Source organism: Chiloscyllium plagiosum, unplaced genomic scaffold (assembly GCF_037043375.1).
Source record: "Chiloscyllium plagiosum isolate Xiang-an unplaced genomic scaffold, Cpla_swu_hap1 HiC_scaffold_4, whole genome shotgun sequence".
Lineage (NCBI taxonomy): Eukaryota > Metazoa > Chordata > Chondrichthyes > Orectolobiformes > Hemiscylliidae > Chiloscyllium > Chiloscyllium plagiosum.
Genome location: NW_028270142.1, coordinates 94,512,305 through 94,532,389, shown reverse-complemented (window position 1 = coordinate 94,532,389; position 20,085 = coordinate 94,512,305). Strand labels below are relative to the sequence as shown.

Below are 20,085 nucleotides of genomic sequence, written 5' to 3'. Positions count from 1 at the left end.
TTATATTTGCTTCTTTATAATCTGCTCAAAAACCTGACCAGCACCTCAAAGTTGCTTTGATTTTGGTTTTTTTGAAAGCTTGTTCTCTTCCATTTGCTGCTTCAGTATTTCTCTCTGTTTGCCTATGTCCTACCTGATTTGTTTCCTTGTTGGCAAGGACTGTCTCATGAGGGATTTGCAGCTCCTTTTGTGCAGGGCTACAGCAGCACATGAGCACTTTATGATTTTAGATTTGCTTTTATTGTCACGTGTACACAAGTATATAAGTATAGGAGTACAGTGAAAAGTGTACAATATTGTGACCTACAGTGTCATCTTAGGTACAAAGGTACCTAGGTACAAAAACCTTGAGTACAAATTAGTAAAAGAAATAAGGTTTAAAAAGTTAAGTGTTACCTTCATAGAATAAGTAGAAAAATCAAGAAATAGGTAGTAGTTAACATTAAAATCCTTCTTAATATAAACTAGAAAAATAAAGGAATAAAGTTGAAAGTTCAACAAGTGAATTTCTTGAAGGCAAGGTGCATAGGCAACATGTGATTCCAATGAAACCAGACCAGGACATGATCAAAACGAAATTGCCTGGTCTGAAGACCCAGAATGCTATCAGAAACTAAGTACATTCATGAGAATAAAGGTGCTCCAAGTGATAATAAGGGGCAGCTCCCTGAATTGTCGGGGAAGAATTCCTCTACGAAGTGAATTCAGTAGATTAAAGGTCTTCCTGAGAACTGACCAACTATCAGTTTAACAGAAACAGCATCCTCCACAGACATTTGAAAGATAAAAAAACACCTTCCAGCAAATAAATTATTTACTGATGGTCAGAATCAAGGGCAACAGCTGTCAAGCTAAAAATGAATCAGTCTTTCAAAGCTGAAGGGAATGGGTTGTCGAAGAATTGTGAAACCTCCAGATAGTTAGATTCTGTAAAATCCGGAGCTATAGCAGGGGGTGTTTCTGGTTGGTAGCAAAAAATAAGAGAAATACCATCGTATGTAAGGAAAGGGAAACAAAATAGGGGCTCCGAGTTTATGGTCTGAAATTGCAGAAATGAGTGTTGAGTACAGAAGACTATAAAGTGTCCAATTGAAAATTGAGATAATGTCCCTTAAGTTTATGTTGAGTTTCACTGGAGCTCTGCAGTAGCCCAAAGATGGAGAAATCAGTGTGAGAGCAAACTAGAAATTCAAAATGGTAGGCTAGAGTGAGCTCAAAGTTGGGCTTGCAAATTGAACTTGGGTGTCCTGCAAAGTGGCCTTCCAGTTGGCTTTTGTCTCCCCACTGCGAAAGAGACTGCATAGTGACCAGTGAATATTGTAAACTAACTTGAAGTACAGTAAAATCACTGCATTCCCTCAAAAGGGTTTTTCAGGCATTGGACAGTGAGAAAAGCAGTGGTAACAGGACAATTGTTACACCTCCTGGACTTTCATAGAAAGGTGCCAAGGCAATGAATGGTGGAAAATGAGCAATCTGAGAGAAATTCAACAAATCTGACAGCATCTTTAAAGAGAGAAGCACAACTAAAAATTTTTTAAGAAGTAATTTTCTAACAGTTTTCAGTTCTGAAGAAGAGTCATATCAGACTTGAGACATTAACTTTGCTTCTCTTTTCACCAATGCTCCCAGATCTGCTTAGTTTCTCCAGCATCTTGTGTTTGTTTCAGATTGCCAGCACTCTCAGAATTTTGCTTCCATGACACATGGAAGCTTGTGGAGTGGAAGGTGAACACAAAGGGAACCCTTACTCTGTTTCTAGGAGGGAAGGGAAGAGATGAGAGCGGAAGTGCAGAAAATTAGGCAGATATGGTTGAATGCCTGTCGAACGTGGTGGGGGCTGGGGAAATCCTTGGCTGTAGAAAAATTGAGACATTTTAGAAATGCTGGTCTAGAAGATCGCATCATTGCAACAGATCATAATAAAGTCTGGTGTTATTCAAAGATGATCAGTCATAGAACATAGAACATTACAGTGCAGTACAGGCCCTTAGGCCCTTAATGTTGCACCACCCTGTGAAAACAATCTGAAGCCTATCTAACCTACACAATTCCATTTTTGTCCATGTGCCTATCCAGTGACCACTTAAATGCCCATAAAGTTGGCGAGTCTACAACTGTTGCAGGCAGTGGATTCTATGCCCCTACTATTCTCTGAGTAAAGAAATTACCTCTGACATCTGTCCTGTATCTGTCACCCCTCAATGTAAAGCAATGTCCCCTCATGCTAGTCATCACCATCCGAGGAAAAAGGCTCTCATTGTCCACCAGATCTAACCCTCTGATTATCTTGTATGTCTCAATTAAGTCACCTCTCAACCTCCTTCTCTCTAACAAGAACAGCCTCAAGTCCCTCAAACTTTCCTTGTAAGACTTTCCCTCTATAACAGGCAACATCCTAGTAAGTCTCCTCTGAGCCTTTTCCAAAGCTTCCACATCCTTCCTATATTGCAGAACTACAAACAATACTCCGGGTGCAGCCACACCAGAGTTTTGTACAGATGCAGCATGACCTCATAGTTCTGAAACTCGATCCCTCTACTAATAAAAGCTAGCACATCATATGCCTTCTTAACAACCCTATCAACCTGGGTGGAAACTTTGAGGGATCTATGTATGTAGACTCTGAGATCTACACTACCAAGAATCTTACCATTTGCCCAGTACTCTGCATTCCTGTTACACCTTCCAAAGTGAATCACCTCAAACCTTTCTGCATTAAACTCCATTTGCCATGTCTCAGCCCAGTTCTGCAGCTTATTTGTGACCCACTGTAACCTACAACATCCTTCAGCACTATCCACAACTGTAGTGACCTTGGTGTCATCTGCAAATTTACAAATCCATCTTTCTACGCTTTCATCCAGGTCGTTTATAAAAATGACAAACAGCAGTGGACCTAAAACAGATCCTTGTGGCACACTGCTAGTAACTGAAGTCCAGGATGAACATTTTCCATCAATCACCACCCTCTGTCTTCTTTCAGCTAGCCAATTTCTGATCCAAATCACTAAATCGCCCTCAATCCCATGCCTCTGTATTTTGTGCAGTAGCCTATCATGGGGAGCCAAATCAAACGCTTTACTGAAATCCATATACACCTCATCAATGGCTTTACCCTCATCCACCTATTTGGTCATCTTCTCAAAGAACTCAATAAAGTTTGTGAGTCATGACCTACCCTTCTCAAAACTGTGCTGACTATCCCTAATCAACTTATTCTTATCGAGATGATTATAAATCCTATCTGTTATAACCTTTTCCAACACATTACCCACAACTGGAGTAAGGCTCACTGGTCTATAATTACCAGGGTTGCCTCTACTCCCCTTCTTGAGCGAGGGGGGCGACATTTGCTATCCTCCAGTCTTCTGGTACTATTCCTGTAGACAATGACGACATAAAGATCAAAGCCAAAGGCTCGACAATCTCCTCCACAGCTTCCCAGAGAATCCTAGGATGAATCCTATCCAGCCGAGGAAATTTATCTATTTTCACATTTCCCAGAATTTCTAACACCACCTCCTTGTGAACCTCGATCCCATCTAGTCTCGTAGCCTGTTTCTCAGTATTCTCCTCGACAACATTGTCTTTTTTCATTGTGAATACTGATGAAAAATATTCATTTAGCGCTTCCCCTATCTCCTCTGATTCCACACATAACTTCCACTATTGTCCTTGGCCCTAATCTTACTCGAGTCATTCTTTTATCCCTTTCATACCTATAAAAAGCCTTAGGGTTTTCCCTGATCCTAACCACCAACAACTTCTCATGTCCCCTCCTCAGTCATCTTAGCTCTCTCTTTAGCTCTTTCCTGGCTACCTGTAACTCTCAATCACTATAATTGAGCCTTTACATCTCAATCTAACATATGCCTTCTATTTCCTCTTGACAAGAGATTCAACTTTCTCAGTAAACCACAGATCCTGCACTCAACAACTTCCTCTCAGTTTGACAGGTGCATACTTATCAAGAACACACAGCAGCTGTTCCTTGAATAAGCTCCACATTTCTGTTGTGCCCATCCCCTGCAGTTTCCTTCCCCATCCTATGCATCCTAAATCTTGCCTAATTACAACATAATTGCCTTTCCCCTAGCTGTAGCTCTTGCCCTCTGGTGTATACTGATCCCTTTCCATTGTTAAAGTAAACATAACTGAATTGTGATCACTATCACCAAAGTGCTCACCTATGTCCAAATCTAACACCTGGCCGGGTTCATTACCCAGTACCATATCTAATGTGGCCTCGCCCCTTGTTGGCCTGTCTACATACTATGTCATCTTTTCAAGGGTAGGATACAATGTTATTTCTGCTCTTTCTGTCAGCGCCCAATGAACTATCCCATGGAATGAGCATGACTTGATCATTGTTAATTTGTCCTCTGAATACTTTTAATCTCTCATCTGAGAGAATTCATAGTTAAAAATCACACAACACCAGGTTATAGTCCAACAGGTTTAATTGGAAGCACACTAGCTTTCGGAGCGACGCTCCTTCATCAGATGAAGGAGCGACACCTGATTATCACCTGATGAAGGAGCGTCGCTCCGAAAGCTAGTGTGCCTCCAATTAAATCTGTTGGACTATAACCTGTTGTTATGTGATTTTTAACTTTGTACACCCCAGTCCAACACTGGCATCTCCAAATTGAGAAAATTCATATTCACTATTTTCCTCCCAATCATAAATTGATTACAAGATGCTAGGTTTCAGTATCATTGTCAAAGAAAATTAATAATATCTATAACATCTATAATAGAAATCCTGCAAAAGTAAGTTATAACATTAAGTATTGTGCAATATGTATTTAAGACTCATTTTACATTGCAAGATATCAGCACATTTTTCATTTCCTGATAACCTGAGACCAAACAGAGGGAACAGAATGGTACATATTTGACTATACTTCATTTAATGTTTCTGGCTACTTTCCAAGGGATATTAAACTGAGAAAAGAGTTAATGTATGAATTCACAGCAGGCAACCATTTTTGAACAACTTCATTTTCACCTCCCACCCCCATCTGCCCAACAGAGAGATCAGGAAAAAGGGAAATAAAACAAATGCTCAAATCATGCAATATGCTACACTTTTGACAATGAGACATGGAAGCAGAAGGCGAACACCTGGCCTGAATATACTCAAAAACATAGCTTCTCCAACCCTCTGCAGTAAAGAATTCAACACATTTACAAAGCTCCCAGGGGAAAAAGAAAATCCTCCTCATCTCTGTCTTAAATGGATGACCCCTTATTTTGTGGAAAGAGTCCTGAAGAATGGTCACTGGACTCAAAATATGATGTCTGCTTTCTCCCCACAGATTCTGCCTGACCTGTTGAATTTTTACAGCAATTTATAATTTTGCTTCTGATTTCCACCATCTGCTTTTCTTTGCTTTTTTGTTGAGATACTGAGAGTTTATGTGATAGTCTAGGATAATGGGCATAATCAGAATAATGGGTCATCCATTTAAGATAGATGAATTCATGATTTTGTTTCTCCAATTCTACCATGTCAAATTCCCGAAGAATTGTATTATACTTCACATAGGTAGCTTATCATTCTTCTCAACTCCAGTGAATGCTAGTCTAATTTACTCCACCTCTTCTCGTAAAAAAGTCCTTCCATATGAAGAATTAACCAAATAAACCTTCTCTGGACTGCCTCCAGCGCCAGCATATCTTTCCCTAAACAATGAGTCCAAAACTGTTCACAGTCTGATTGGTGTCTTGTAACATTACAGCCAGACTTCCCTATTTGCAAGTGATGCATTTCACTGCAGTTCTCCTGATCAACTCATTGCCCTCCATTTTAACTTTTCTTTTAGCTGAAACTTTCATCAGAGGAGCACATGGGAAGTAAACAACCACAAAGAAGCAGAAAAGAAAAAGGAGCTGGGAAACCTGGGCAAAGGTAATTAATTAACTTTTCATTTCTAGAGGAGACCATCAAAAAATGTGAAATGTGTTTGAAAATTGAAACTACTGTCCTATTGTTAAATTTCAATCTCTTATGAAAATCAAATGCCAACTTAAAAAAAAGCTTTCATAGAATTGATTATTTAACACTAGAGCACAGTACTGGACATTAATTTAATCATAGCATCAAGTTAGTAACATCTGAGCAGCTGAATAACATACAACAAATGCACTTCATAGCTTTTCAACATTTATTAAATTACTACATAATACGTGTCAGATCATGGAGATCATACACCTGGGTACAGCTTCGAAGAGAAACCATTTGATGTGAAAATAATTGGTGATTTTTGCTGCTGGAAAATGGGACAGTACTCACTTCTCCTTTTACATCTACCACCCACTGCACCTCCTCGCCATCCAACCCCCTCACCTCCCCTAGCTGCAATGGGGACCTCTCAACTAGATTTTTGAAATGAACAGTGATCAGGTGAATAAATGATTCTTAAAGGGACAATAATGCTCAATGTGTAAAGAAGGCAGTGGTGATCAACATGAATGCACGTAGTCCTTGTAAAGAGGTCCTGGCTCATTGCCAGTTCGCTTTACCCCTCAATCTCCACTGTGATGACTTCTGTTGGTCTCCAGACCAGCTTTTCATTTACTAACAATACTGCTGGATTTCCCATTCCCAACTGTCTGATCAGTGAGTTGCTTGTTGAGTACTGAAAGTCTCCAAATAAGCTCCACATATCATTCTGATACAGACCATCTGCTGGCATCATTGGGTAGGCCTGGTAGAGTCCTGTTCACCAATTACCTGATTTGTCTCTCAGGTTTGAGTTACCCCTACTGATGTGATATCCAATTGATTGAATAGAAAATCAGCTTTTTTTAAAAAAACTATTCTTTGTAAATATATTTGAATACCTTGAATGAAATTAATAGCAGTCCTCATGTAGTAAGTTAAGTACTCAGATTTCTTTCTGATGGGTGCTAATTATTGTTTTCATAAACAGAAACCTATCAAGTAAAATTGAGCACATCTTGAGATAATGCTAATAGTGACAGCATGATGTATAGCTATCCATTTGCCATCTTCTAATGTGTGGCCTATCCTTTATGCCATGTTGCTAGCACGACCAAAATAAATTTATCTTATTGTGTCGAACGTCTGTCGAGTTTTGGCAGCTGGAATACAAATGCCAAATGTAAACTTAGTCAGATTTTTTTTTCAAATTGAGAAATGTAGTGAAAGGATATTGTCTGTAGGATGCAATATGGTCAACTCACTGTTTCTAAGCTGCCAGAAAGGAGCAACTGAAAGGAACATGAATCAATGTTCAATATACAACATTCAATTTTGTGACCCATACTGTTCACTGCAAGCATAAGAACAGTGAACATATCCTGAGTGGACAACCTATAAAATATTTGGAGAATTTCAGAAAGAATGACAAGCAAGATTCCAAGCTTCTGTAGGAAACAAAAACAAATTCAGCCAAGAAAAGACCAAAAAAAAGATGCTGCTGTTTAACAGGATAAAGAAGATGGACAATGCAGGCTATGTATTCAACTTAGACTGTGGTCTCACTGATAAAGAAGAGCAGCATAAAATGAACAAATCTGCAGCAGGATTTGTGATTTGAAACAGTCAAAAGGAAATTCTTCCTCTGTTTAATGTGGTTTAAGATAAGGTCAACATTTCTCTTACGGTTTGTCTTGTTCACATATTTACTTCTAAATCAGCACAAAACCCAGAGTCAATCATGTTTTTAAAAGCTCCTATGCTCTCTCCAGGGAAATAGCTTGGTTTGTAATATGGTTGAGCTGCCACATCATGTTGTTCCCATCTTCAGTAGAGCTGGAGGGATCGTGGTGAAGTGGGGTATAATGAAGAGTTCCAAATCAAAAGAGCTTGATAAAATTTTAATAATGTAAACTTGTCTGATATATATTTTAAAACCCTCAGAGAACATAATGATAATTAAGTGAATCAAGAATTTACTGTTCAGATGTTGCTAAGAAAGGACAGCATCACTGAGACCAAATGAAGGGCCAGGAGTGATTGCTGCCTTTCCTCAGCAGGAGCATTGACACATAATGAGATTTAATGGCAATGGGGTATTATGAAAAATGTAATTCCTTGAAGTATCAGTATATAATTACATATTACAGCTCTTGTTGTTATATCAGTTACAGTATGACATTTTGTATTACTAATTACACATGTTCTGCAATAAGAACGTTTTGAGAATAATGTTAGAAATTTACTGATTTCTTGCATTGAGTGAAGATGCAAAAAATGCTAAATATGTCCTGCTTGTTGCAATGCATTTTTCTTAAGGCTGTAATTCACAGGAAAAACATTTAAAGCTTAAAAACTTGGAAATTGCATTGCAGTAGATTTTTCCACAATGCGGGTAACAATTTGAAAAGATGGCAAATGGGCTGTCAATTCTTTATCACTATTTTACAGTATTGCACAAAATTTGTGCCATGTTATTGTCATATAAATGTTTCACAAATTTGTGTCATTTTTTTCAGAAGATGTTTGTAACCTAGACGTTAAGAGCTACCTCTGGTAAAAGCAAACAAATATGATATCAATATATCAACAAGTTGTATAATGCATCATAGTGAAATATCTGGGTTAAGGGTTTTATGAATAAGAATTAATCTCAGGTGATGTTGCAATAATAGGCAATAGTTGATTGAATGCCTAATACGAATCAACCAATATCTTGTTCCATTGCAGGCAGTGGAATTACACCCAGGTGCTGTGCATAGTGGGTGGTTGATCTCATATCATCCGTTTGGTGCCGTCTCTTGAATTAAATTTCTATCCTTTAGTCTCAAGTTGACCCTATCCACTGTTCAACTAACAAACAACACAATAGTTTTGGATATAAAGTATATACATTGCAGCAAGAAAAATTGCAATAGCTAAATTATAACAATGCAGGAAACAGGATTTGACAAAGAATAGATCAATATTGTTCATTATGTTAGTCATTCATGACATATGGCGATTTGTGAATCTAGATTTGTCTAATTGCATTTTAATTTGTCAAGTATGAATGAGTTCTAAGCACTATTATGCATTGTACTCAATTCTCATATTCATTATGATATTCTGCATATGCTTTAAAATCTTTGTGTTTATTGATAAAGCAATTACAAGAAAAGCAGACAGCAAATTTTTCCAACGTTGAGTGTTACACTTTATTGGTATAGATGTTTGTCATATGCATACCAAGTACCTAAGGCTTTTCTCACTAAACATTATTACGTGACTAAAGTAGTATTGCATAGATAAGCTTATTGTAGATAGTCAGCAGTCTGTGTAGAGCCATACAAATTTGGTAATATTGCACATTTTGCATAAAAGCAACCAGTTTTGTTTCATCACAGTAAAACTAACCAAGTGGAATGTAATTTCAAAACATCAATAAAGAATTTTGAACCCCGTATAACCAAAAAAAGCATGTGATTTATCCTGGCATTATAAAGGAACAGTTCTCATTATTTTTGAGAACGCCCACCCCCACCCCAATCATATATCACAGAAAGGACCATGATGTTACGTTTGTATGGTTAAGTATACAGATAAAGTGGGCTCAATGTTACACTTGTTTTGGCTAAGTGCAAGTTGCACTGAGATTTCCGGGTGAGGCTTAGCTTTCTCACCGTATTTTACCAATTCTCACCTCATTAACTATTTACTTTGGCCTTACGCTGCCCCTTATGTGCAATTCTAGCCCAACTTGCCACATGATGTTCCTGGAACACCTCAACTCTCAAAGGATATCCACTGAAAGACCAACATCCCTGGTGGTCGTGACATCTGCAAAAAGCCACTGTGCTCCGGTATTCTGAAGCTGCCCTGCCTGGTCAAAGACATTCAATCAGAAGATGTCAGAGAAGGGAAAGATGGTGCCACAATTCACCGACAAGGACCTGAACCCCCTGTCTTCTGTCATTGGGACATTTATCAAGGATTAATACCTTAGCATTTTGAAATATCCATTACAAAATCAAGCAGAGTCAGCATGGCTTCATTAAGTGGCAGTCATGCCTGACAAATTTATTACAGTACTTTGAGGAGGTAACAAGCAGTGTAAATAAATGAGAGCCAGTAGATGTAATATGTTTGGATTTCCAAAAGTCATTCAGTAAAGCATCACACATAAGGCGACTTAATGAGATAAGAGCCCATGGTGTTGGACAGAGTATGTTAGCATGGTTAGAGGATTGGTTAAGTAAAAGAAGACAGATTTGGAATAAGGGGAGATTTTCAGGTTGGCAATTTGTAACTAGTCAACTGCCACAGACATAAGTGCTGGGGCCGCAATTATTTACCATATATATTAATAACTTGGATGAAGAAAGTGAATGGACTATAGCCAAGTTTGTGGATAACTGAAAAGTAAGTTGGAGGCCATGATCTCATTGGATGATAGAACAGACTCGATGGAACAAATGGCCTACTTCTACTACTTATGATCCTGTGGCTCAGGAGGAGGGGGCTGGTGCAGAAGAAGGGTGTTCTCCTCCCAGAGGACCAGCCAAGGAGACCATGACTCCAGACTGTGACAGCTTGGTCTGAGGTCACTGCCCAACTCAATGTCGTCTCCATCTTGCATGGTGATGGCAACCAGCCCCACAAAAAGGTCCGTGACCACCTCCTGTCCACTCCAGGGTAATTGCCACACTCCCTCTCTTGTACTGCACCCACATCCCACAAGGCTCATACTCTGCCATTCTGATTATAGCATGGATCTTACCTTATTCGATTTCATTTCTGTACAGCCTCCCACAACACTTACCCTGCATTCACTGCCCACTCCGTCATCAAGGACACCTCACCACTTTTGACTTCAACATAATGCCACTGACTTTCATCTTTCTTAATCCCTCCCTTTCTCTCATTGCAGGAGAAGGCATCCAGTAGTAGAGCTCTGTGCTGTGTGGAAGGGCTGTCCAATATCAGGCACCTGGCCCTAAAAGGAAAAATCCTGTCCCTTGCAAAATACTGGGACTGCCCCTAGGGAAAGCTGAAACATCCATGTTCCTATCGATAGAGTAAGTGCTACTCTTCATACCACTGCAACCCATGGTTAATCTCATTGTCAGTGTCATTCATTGCACATCACTTCGAACCATTGGCTTGTGACACCTTCTTTCATCTTGCAGTTACCGGTGGGATGCCCACGGATCCGCTAGAGAAACGGCCTACTCCATCGTAAACCAACTTCTGAGGACTCGAGAACTGTGGGAACATCAGACATAGATAGTTTGGGAGCACAATCTGGTGAGCATAGTGACCGCTTTACAGCTGGCTGATGAAGAAATGCCCCAGTTCTGCTGGCACTCGGAGGATTGCCAGAGACCAGGCACCCACTCAGCCCCAGGTAGGAGGAGGCCCCTGTGGTGCCAGCAATCGAGGTCTTCATCCACATACACTGGGAGTGACAGGAGCAGCAGACAGGGATATGGGGAAGCAATGGCCCTCAAAGATTTAAAGCCACAGGAGGGTAGCTACTCTCTGGTAACCTATCCATCTCAGCCAGGTCCAGCGCCTTTAGGGTATGCTGGAAAGACATACGCATCTACACTCCATTGCCCCTCAAGACCAAAGGCATGGCACCAAGGGGACTAGGAACTGAATGCGCATACCATGTGAAAGTGAGGACTACAGATGCTGGAGGTCAGAGTCGAGAGTGTGGTGCTGGGGAAGCACAGTAGGTCAGGCAGCATCCAAGGAGCAGGAGAATCAACATTTTGGGCATAAGCCCTTCATCAGGAATGATTATCCTGATGAAAGGCATATGCCTGAAACGTTGTCTCTCCTGCTCCTCAGTTGCTGCCTGACTTGTGCTTTTCAAGCACCATGCTCTCGACTGTGACCTCCAGCATCTGCAGTCCTCACTCTCTCCCTGTGCATTACCGGGCAGCCAGCACTAGGACACAAGGTGGTGCCAGGTGGCACCCAACCTGAGGAGGAAGCAGGCATAGAGCCCTCGAGTCTCCGTGAAGGACACTCCAGAGGTGGCCAGGCCTTCCACCTCCATCCTCTTGACCCTCTATGCTACTGGGAAGTTCAAGCCAAAAGAAGTCCACTTGCCTCTGACGTGAAGACCTTCAGTGTGTTTGAGTCATTCAGGATCTCACAGCCAAACCTACAGGGCAAACACATTGCACTGTTGGGCAGACTCCCTCCAGCCCTCGTGGAACCTGTGACAACACGAAGGGAAAAGAAAGAAAGAAACCTTTAGAAGGCAGTTTGGTGGCAGCAATCTGTATTGAAAGTTTCGCATCTTATAAGTTTGATTGGGTTTTGTGTAGTCTCTGTGTATTCCCAGATATTACCGAGACTGCATGATGCCTAACCGTCTCCATACATGATGTACCATAGATCAGTGTCTGTGTTGAAACCCGCTGCAGCTTGTGGAAGACTACCGCCATAAAACATGGGAGCAAAAATAGGCCATTCAGCCCAGTCAGTCTTCTCCAACATTCAGCAAGATCATGGCTGGTCTGATCATCTTCGACTCGACTTAAGGCTTATCAGCAACATGGGCAAGGTATATATATGGCACCATATATATGACATCATAGCTCTTCGTGGTCAAACATTCCTATTCTTTCCCTCACCTCTGTACCCAAACATTGGCTACATGCCATTGGTGCTTGTAAATTTAGCTGGGCATCTCAGTAATGTTGGCGTGAGCAGCAGTGACAGTACAACATGCCAATGCCTGTGGAAACTCATTGTCACAGAACACAGTGAAGGCCGGGACATTAAATGTCTTCAGGGCAGAGATTGGTAAATTCTTGATCTTGCAAGAAATTAAGGGCTACGAGGAGGTTGCGGGAAAGTGGAGTTGAAATGCCCATCAGCCATCATTGAATGGCCGAATGGCCTTACTTTCACTCCTATGTCTTATGGTCTTTTTATTATTTTGACTTCCAAGGGTCCTGTTTGAGCCATACAATTTTGAGTCTTTATCTGTTGAGTAAGTCTAACTCTTGCCTGTGTGAAATGCAGTGTGAGAGTCAATGTTTGATGTGGGTGTAGGGTTTGGAGGGTGACGCTGTGCTGCAGGCAGTCCCTTTACACTGACACCTGGTGGTCACTCAGCCAGCACGGCACCTTCAGCAACTGACTGCATAGGCTGAGGCTGAACGTGGATGGCCAATGCTGATTAGATTATATTAGATTAGATACAGTGTGGAAATAGGCCCTTCAGCCCAACAAGTCCACACCGACTCGCCGAAGCGCAACCCACCCAGACCTCATTTTCCTACATTTACCCCTTCACCTAACACTACGGGCAATTTAGCATGGTCCTTTCACCTAACCTGCACATTTTTGGACTGTGGGAGAAAACCGGATCACCCGGAGGAAACCCACGCAAACACGGGGAGAATGTGCAAACGCCACACAGTCAGTCGCCTGTGGCGGGAATTGAACCCGGCTCTCTGGCGTTATGAGGCAGCAGTGCTAACCACTGATCTGTCCCCTATTATTCACATCCAGCATGTCTCACCGTGAGATGAATTGTGATCAGCCCTCATCTGCAGGGTTAGCTACCGATTATGGTTCTGTAATCCCAGAAACACATGTGCTTCCATTTAGGTCCTTTCCACCAAGAGTGATGGTCTCTGCTGCTGCTGCTGGGATGCCGCTCACTGTGGCTGCCTACCTACAAGGATGAATATCGATGAAGGAGTTACTAGAGCAGCTCAGGGAGAGGCACGCCTAGAGCAGCTCAGGGAGAGGTCACAGCTGCAGTGCCCTTCAGTATATGTGGGATATGCATAAAGCCTCTCGTTTTCTGGCCCTGACTCCATTTCCTGTGGAAGAGAAAGGTGCAGTGCCAATGCAGACTCTGCATGTCCTGGAATATTGTGACTGAACTGTGCCAGAGATTAGAGCGGGACCTGCGGGCTGTAGGAGTGGGATGCCATCCTCTCCCAGTAGAAGGTGATTTTTCCGCTCTTTGCTACTGGCTCTTTCCAGAGAGCCTCAGGTGACCTGTGTGAAATCTCTCAATTGTGCACCTACAAATGCATCAGGACAGTGATCAATGCCATCTGACCCAAGATCACACTGGGTCATTTTGATCCCCCATTATAATGTCAATGCTGCAGTCCTGGCAGGAAGATTCAGAGTTCCTGAGTCTCCTTCCCTTGGTCCTGACACCCCTTGTCACACAGCAACTACTTTCCACCTTAATTTTACTGCATGGACTCAACAGACTAACCATGGCCCACCCACTTACCTGGCCAAAGCAGACAGCCCTGAATGAGAAGGGCCCAGATCCCTGACTGATGCATGTACATCTCCCCAACTGCATTAATCCTACTGTATGGATAGCTCCTCTGGAGCCACAGCACTGAACATGATCTACTTCCTGGATCATCAAATGCTCAACTGAGAACACTCCAAATGGATATCTGACCATGACCAATGGACTGGCATTGAGAGGCTGCGCTTAAGTTGCTGGGCCAGGACCTCCTGACTAACGGGCACCTCCAAAGACTTGGGTGCGGATTAATCCCTTAAGACTTTGAAACATGGCTGCCTCCTTGCTGCACATGCGGTGTGTTTACTGCACACTCTGCTGGCAATGGTGCAGACATTGCACAATGCCATACCATCTGCTTCCTTGACTGAGGACTACTGAGCAGGAAAGCAAGTTGCCTGGCTGTGTTACTGTGTTAATAGGCACAGCAAGGCAAGGCATGGATTGTGTAAGCATCCAGGTAGGCACGAAATCAGTGAGCACCAAGAGAGCAAGTGAGCAGCTGTGAGACGTAGTCTGGTCCCATCCTTGAGCCTGTCCCTGAGCACAATGTGTCCTTGCAGCAGCATTTAATGCAAGTTGCCGGTGCACCCTGCAATGCAATTCTGTGCTTCCTAAGCATCTTGCCTGTAGAGAGGAGCAATGAGGATCCTGAGGAGTTTGAAAATCTCAGATGTCAATGTCAGTGGACAAGTGGTGTGTGAGGCTGGTGCCTTTGATTTTTACCTCAGAACCAAAGAGCGACGTGGAGGTTAACAACAGCCAATAATGAGCTGAAGTGGCTGGGTACCTGCTTTAACTTGTATCATGAGAATTCCTGATAGTTTGTTCAACATGCATGGTAAGGTACAGAGCTTCATATGAATGAGGCCAGCTCTGGAGTTATGAAGACATTAATCAAACAATGTCCCTCTTTAATATGCATCTCACTGCTCCCTAGTCAGAAGCTCACCTTGACTCCTGGCTGATGCTAAAAAGGTGCAGCAAGTTGCTCCCAATTTTAAGATAGGTCTCTGGGGACATCTTATGCAATTCTGCCTCAAATTTCGTTATAAACCAACAACATTTAGGTCCCTATAAGATTCTGCCATAAAATATTCTCAGAAATGTCAAGTAAAAATGACAGAATTCACAGAATTGTTACACAAAGAAAGAGGCCATTTGATCCATCTGGCTCTTCAAGGCAAGCATCATTTCCCAATGCCAATCTCCTGCCTTGTCCCCATATCTTTGCATATTGTTTTTATCCAAATAATCATCTAATGTCCTCACTTGAACCTGCCTCCAGTACATTTCCAGGCAGTCCATTCGTGCCTTAATACTTGCTATGTGGAAAATGTTTTTGTTCTTGTTTCATTTACAAATGGAAATTATACAAAAAAAAGGTATTCATACAACATCAGCCACCATGAACCAGAGCCACTGATTATCATTTTATTGATATTTATTCAGTCAGTGTGAATACACAGGGCACTTATAATGATTCTTTTATCTCATTTAGTGAGCATTTTGTTGTCTGCACTCAACTGGTTTACCATTTAATAATTTATAATTCTGAAATCGCTAAATTTATTATTCATAAAAATCTCTCATCGACCACTACTGTTTTTTTTCATTTATTTGTTCACAGGAATATGTCATCACTAACTACATCTGCATTTTTATGTATTCCTAATTGCCCTTGAGAATGTAGTGAACTTCCACCTTAAACTGCAGCAGTCCATCTGAAATGCTGTGTTAAATATAGAGAGAATGTTTAACATGGAGTAAACTCCAAACTCTGGAAAATATGACAAACGTGGCATCAAAATCAAACTAGACCTCCTTCAAAAATAAATCTTGTGCTTTGAGTTTTCAAAATCCCTTCAGAAAGATCAAAGTTAGCTGTCATTGTCAATGCTACTTTCACATACTCCTGCTTGAATAATGATAGAATGATGGCTATAACAGTAGCTAAAGTTATGAAAAATGTATGTCACGTTGCTATTTCAATAGTAGCGACATGTTTTCACAAGTTAAGTGGCTTGGTTCAGAGCTGTTTCCAAGTTGTATTTTTTTCTAAAAAAACTGTGTTATTGTTTTGAAAGTGTCAATCCATTGTTGCTCGCTTTTTAGTTTGGCATGTATCTATAAATGGAAGGAGAACGTTCTTTTGAAATGAAATGACAGTGAAATAATCTAAAATTGTGTTCTAGTGTCAGTGTCAGACTCAAAAGCAGTTGCTTGTGAAGAGAAAACAATGGGGAGAGAGAGAAATAAAAATACGGGTAGCTCTCCTATAACGCCGGAGTTGAGTTCCAGCCAAACCTTGCATGATAGAAATAATGGGGCTTATGGGAAAAGTGGGATTAGGGGCAGCTCAGCAAAACATATCACTCACAATCACCCAAAAATCACCCAAAAGTCTAAGGCAACATATAACACAGCCTGAATGAAGGTTGAAATCATATTTATTAATGAAACAAAGCAAATTTAATGCAGTACGTTTTAAAAAAATGTAAGCAAGCTTCTCTCTGTACAGTACCTCTCACAGAAAGCTGCTCTCACGGCAGCTGAGATTGCGCTTGTGCAGAACTGCCCGAAGATCAGCACAGACACTAGCACATGTGCAAAATGAAGTGTGCGAGCCAATCCCTGTTGGAATTGCACTATTGCCAATGGAGGTAAGTGTTCTTGAAAATACCATTCCCCAATTCTTCAGCAGTGTTAGAGCCAAAATGTGCGTTTTCCCAGAGGGAGAAATGAGAAATGGCTGTGGAGGGAAACAGAAGAGGAACAAAAGTGAAAGCAAGAAAGAATGAAAGAGAAACAAGAAGTTGATTTACTTCTGACCTGTTGCCACATGATCCATATTGCCTACCGTCCATCTATTTGAAGCTGATGGGAAGACAGCAAAAGAGGAAACAGTTGGCTGTTGGAGTCTACTGATTGAGGAAGGAAGAATATGGTTGGTCCCTTATATAGAATGACTCCCCCAGAGCTGGTTGTGCCAAAACAGTTTCTAAAACTAAAAAGGACAACTTTGGAGCACCAGGCAGGAAAGATGGATTGAACAGAAATGAAATAAAAATTGATATTGGAGATTGTTGTTTGAATAAGAAACATAAAAAGACACAGTGAACTAATAGTAAGCCAGAGACAGAAACACACAGAAGGAATAAAATAAAATGTAATGCATACAAGAATGTCTGTACCTAACAGGCATAATGTAAATTAGATTGATTGGGAAAAAAAATTAAAATATGAGACTTTGCAACTGATCAAAAGCAGAGATCTAATATATTATTTTTCAGCTACTAGATTATAACCAAAAGCTATATTTCAAGAATATAAAAGAAAAGATTGGAAATTGTACCAAATGATATGTCAAAAGTACATCTTGGGCTTGCACCCTGAATCTCTCAGAGTAGACAATAAGCATAACTAAGTGCAAGAGGTTTTAGGACGTAATCTGCAGATGCACCTACCATTTCCTCCTGGGTTGACTCCAGGGAGGGAAAAGTTGACCTCAACTAAATACTGCAGACTGGCTTATAGAAAGGTCCAGGACCATGTGCTGAGAGATACATTAAAGCCTGGGGCAGCTGCACCAAGGCACAGTGGCAAAAGACACAGACTAGTTGTCAGAACCTCCAAATGAACATAAAACAGTTTTCTGTGTAAGTGGAAATGTCCTCGCTGTTTACAACTGCAGAGAAGCATTGAGAAATGTCAAACTTCCAATGTTTTGTATTTTTCCCTCTCTGCAAAGACCATAAAGAACTAATTTAGAACAACTTTATATACTTTAGAGGATGTTGTGAACAAATTATGCATTTGAAATAGAGAAACGTTCAGTGAGGATAATGTAGTTGAAGTGGTTGGAGTCAATCCGAGATGACAGTGTCCACACTGTCCGTTGATTTTACTTTTTTTCTCTTGAGTGTTTTTTTCTTCTCTCTTCTTTCTTCTCAGCCTTGGATTCCTGCCTTCAGCGTACACCTAGCATGACACCCTCTGAGCCTGGTGTGACAGCTGCTCAGCCTGGTGTGGAGGTCTTCTAGCCTGGTGTGGCAGTCCCTCAGCCTGGCATGGTGTTCTCCTGTCCTGGTGGTCTCTCAGTGGCCCAGCATGGTGATCTCTCGGCTGGGTGTCATTCAGCAGCCCATGGTGGTCTTGTGGCCCAATGTGGCCACAGCATACACTTCTGGCCTTGAGGTATATTCAGAGCAATAACCTGGTCTCGAGAGCTTTGAGGCAAAACCAGCATGGTCTGGAGTCAAACCTTGGCATGGACTGGAAGCTAGGACTGGGTTGGATGGGCTGTTGTTCTGAACTTTCAATTTCTCTGCTTTTGGTGCTCAGTGGTTAGCACTGCTCACTCCTCACACCTCTAGCGACCCAGGTTCGATTCCAGACTCAGGCCGCTGTCTGTGTGGAATTTGCACATTCTCCCCATGTCTGCATGGATTTCCTCTGGGTGCTCCGGTTTCCTCCCGCAGTCCAAAGATGTGCAGATTAGGTGAATTGGCCATGCTGAATTGCCCATAGTGTTAGGTGCATTAATCAAAGGGAATTGGGTCTGGGTGGGTTATTCTTCAGTGTGAACTTGTTAGGCTAAATGGCCTTTTTCCACACTGTAGGGAATCTATTCTAATCTAATGTAATCTAACCTAATGTATTCCAGCAATCTGTAATGCTGGACTTTTTAAATCTTTATTTTTCTAACTTTTTTTCTTAAGAACTTGTACTGAAGAATCTGTACCTAGGAAAGATGGTGCCGTAAGTGGCAATTTATAAATGTTTCACTGTGACATGTACTCAAATGAGTACAATAAAGCTAATTCAGACTGGTGTACATGTACTTCCAGGAAACATTTGAAACAGTGCCATGTTGAGAATGTTATAGGCCATAGAAGAAAAGGGACAGTCACAACATGGACACAAAATTGGCTCATTGATAGGAAGTGGAAACTAATGGTTCATGGATACTTGTGAGGATACATGTGAGATGGTACATTTTGGTAGGAAGAACATTGAAATTCAATTTAAAATAGGAGGTACAATTCTAAAGAGTGTACAGCAATCGAGGAACCGGAGTGTTTATTTACACAGATCATTGAAGGCGACAAGGTTGAAAGAGCAGTTAATAAAGCATGCACTATCTTTGTCTTTACTAATAGGGTCATAGACTACAAGAGCAAGCAGGAAGGTTTGTAGTGAAGTTCCCCAAGTATCTATATTTATTTTTCTTGTATGTGATTGTGAGATCACTGGCCTGTGCCAGCATTTATTACCCATCCCTAATTGCCCAAAGGGTAACTATGAGTCGACCACCATTATTGTGGGTCTAGAGTCACATGTAGACCAAACTAGGTAGGACAGCAGCATTTTCTTCCGTAAAAGATATCAGTGTACCAGATGGTTTTCTACCGTAATCACTGATGGTCAACATTAAGCCAGCTTCTTATTCTAGAATTTTTATTAAATTCAAATGTTATGGTCTGCCATGGGGCATTCAATCATTTGACCCCAAGTTATCAGCCTGCTTCCCTCTTGAGACCCTTGCTTTTCAAGATATATATTAATGGTCTAGATCTTGGTATGGAGGGTACAATTTTAAAATTTGAAAATGACACTAAATTTAGAAGAATTATAAACTGTGAGGGCAGTGAAGATCTTCAAATGGACATAGACAAGTTGGTGAAGTGGAGTTGGTCAGGTGTAGCAGATGAGGTTCAATGCAGAGAAGTGTGAGGTGGTGCATTTTGGGAGGAATAACATTGAAAGACAATATGAAATAGAGAGTGCAATTCTAAAAGTGTTCACGAATAGAGAAACCTGAGTACATATGTGCACAGATCACTGAGGG

At 41.2% G+C, this 20,085-nt stretch overlaps 1 protein-coding gene across 10 annotated transcripts in view; it reads left to right on the top strand.

Annotated features, from left to right (window-relative positions):
* The window catches only part of dlgap1a (discs, large (Drosophila) homolog-associated protein 1a), a 770,519-nt gene that overhangs the window by 459,122 nt on the left and 291,312 nt on the right, over positions 1–20,085 (top strand). For 5 of the 10 annotated variants that reach the window (XM_087986494.1, XM_043688198.2, XM_087986489.1 and 2 more), the window contains one exon: positions 5,832–5,917. The exons of the other annotated variants lie outside the window; for them this stretch is intronic. The gene's annotated coding sequence lies outside the window, so the exon portion shown is untranslated. The remainder of the gene's footprint in view (positions 1–5,831; positions 5,918–20,085) is intronic. 10 annotated transcript variants of the gene reach the window in all.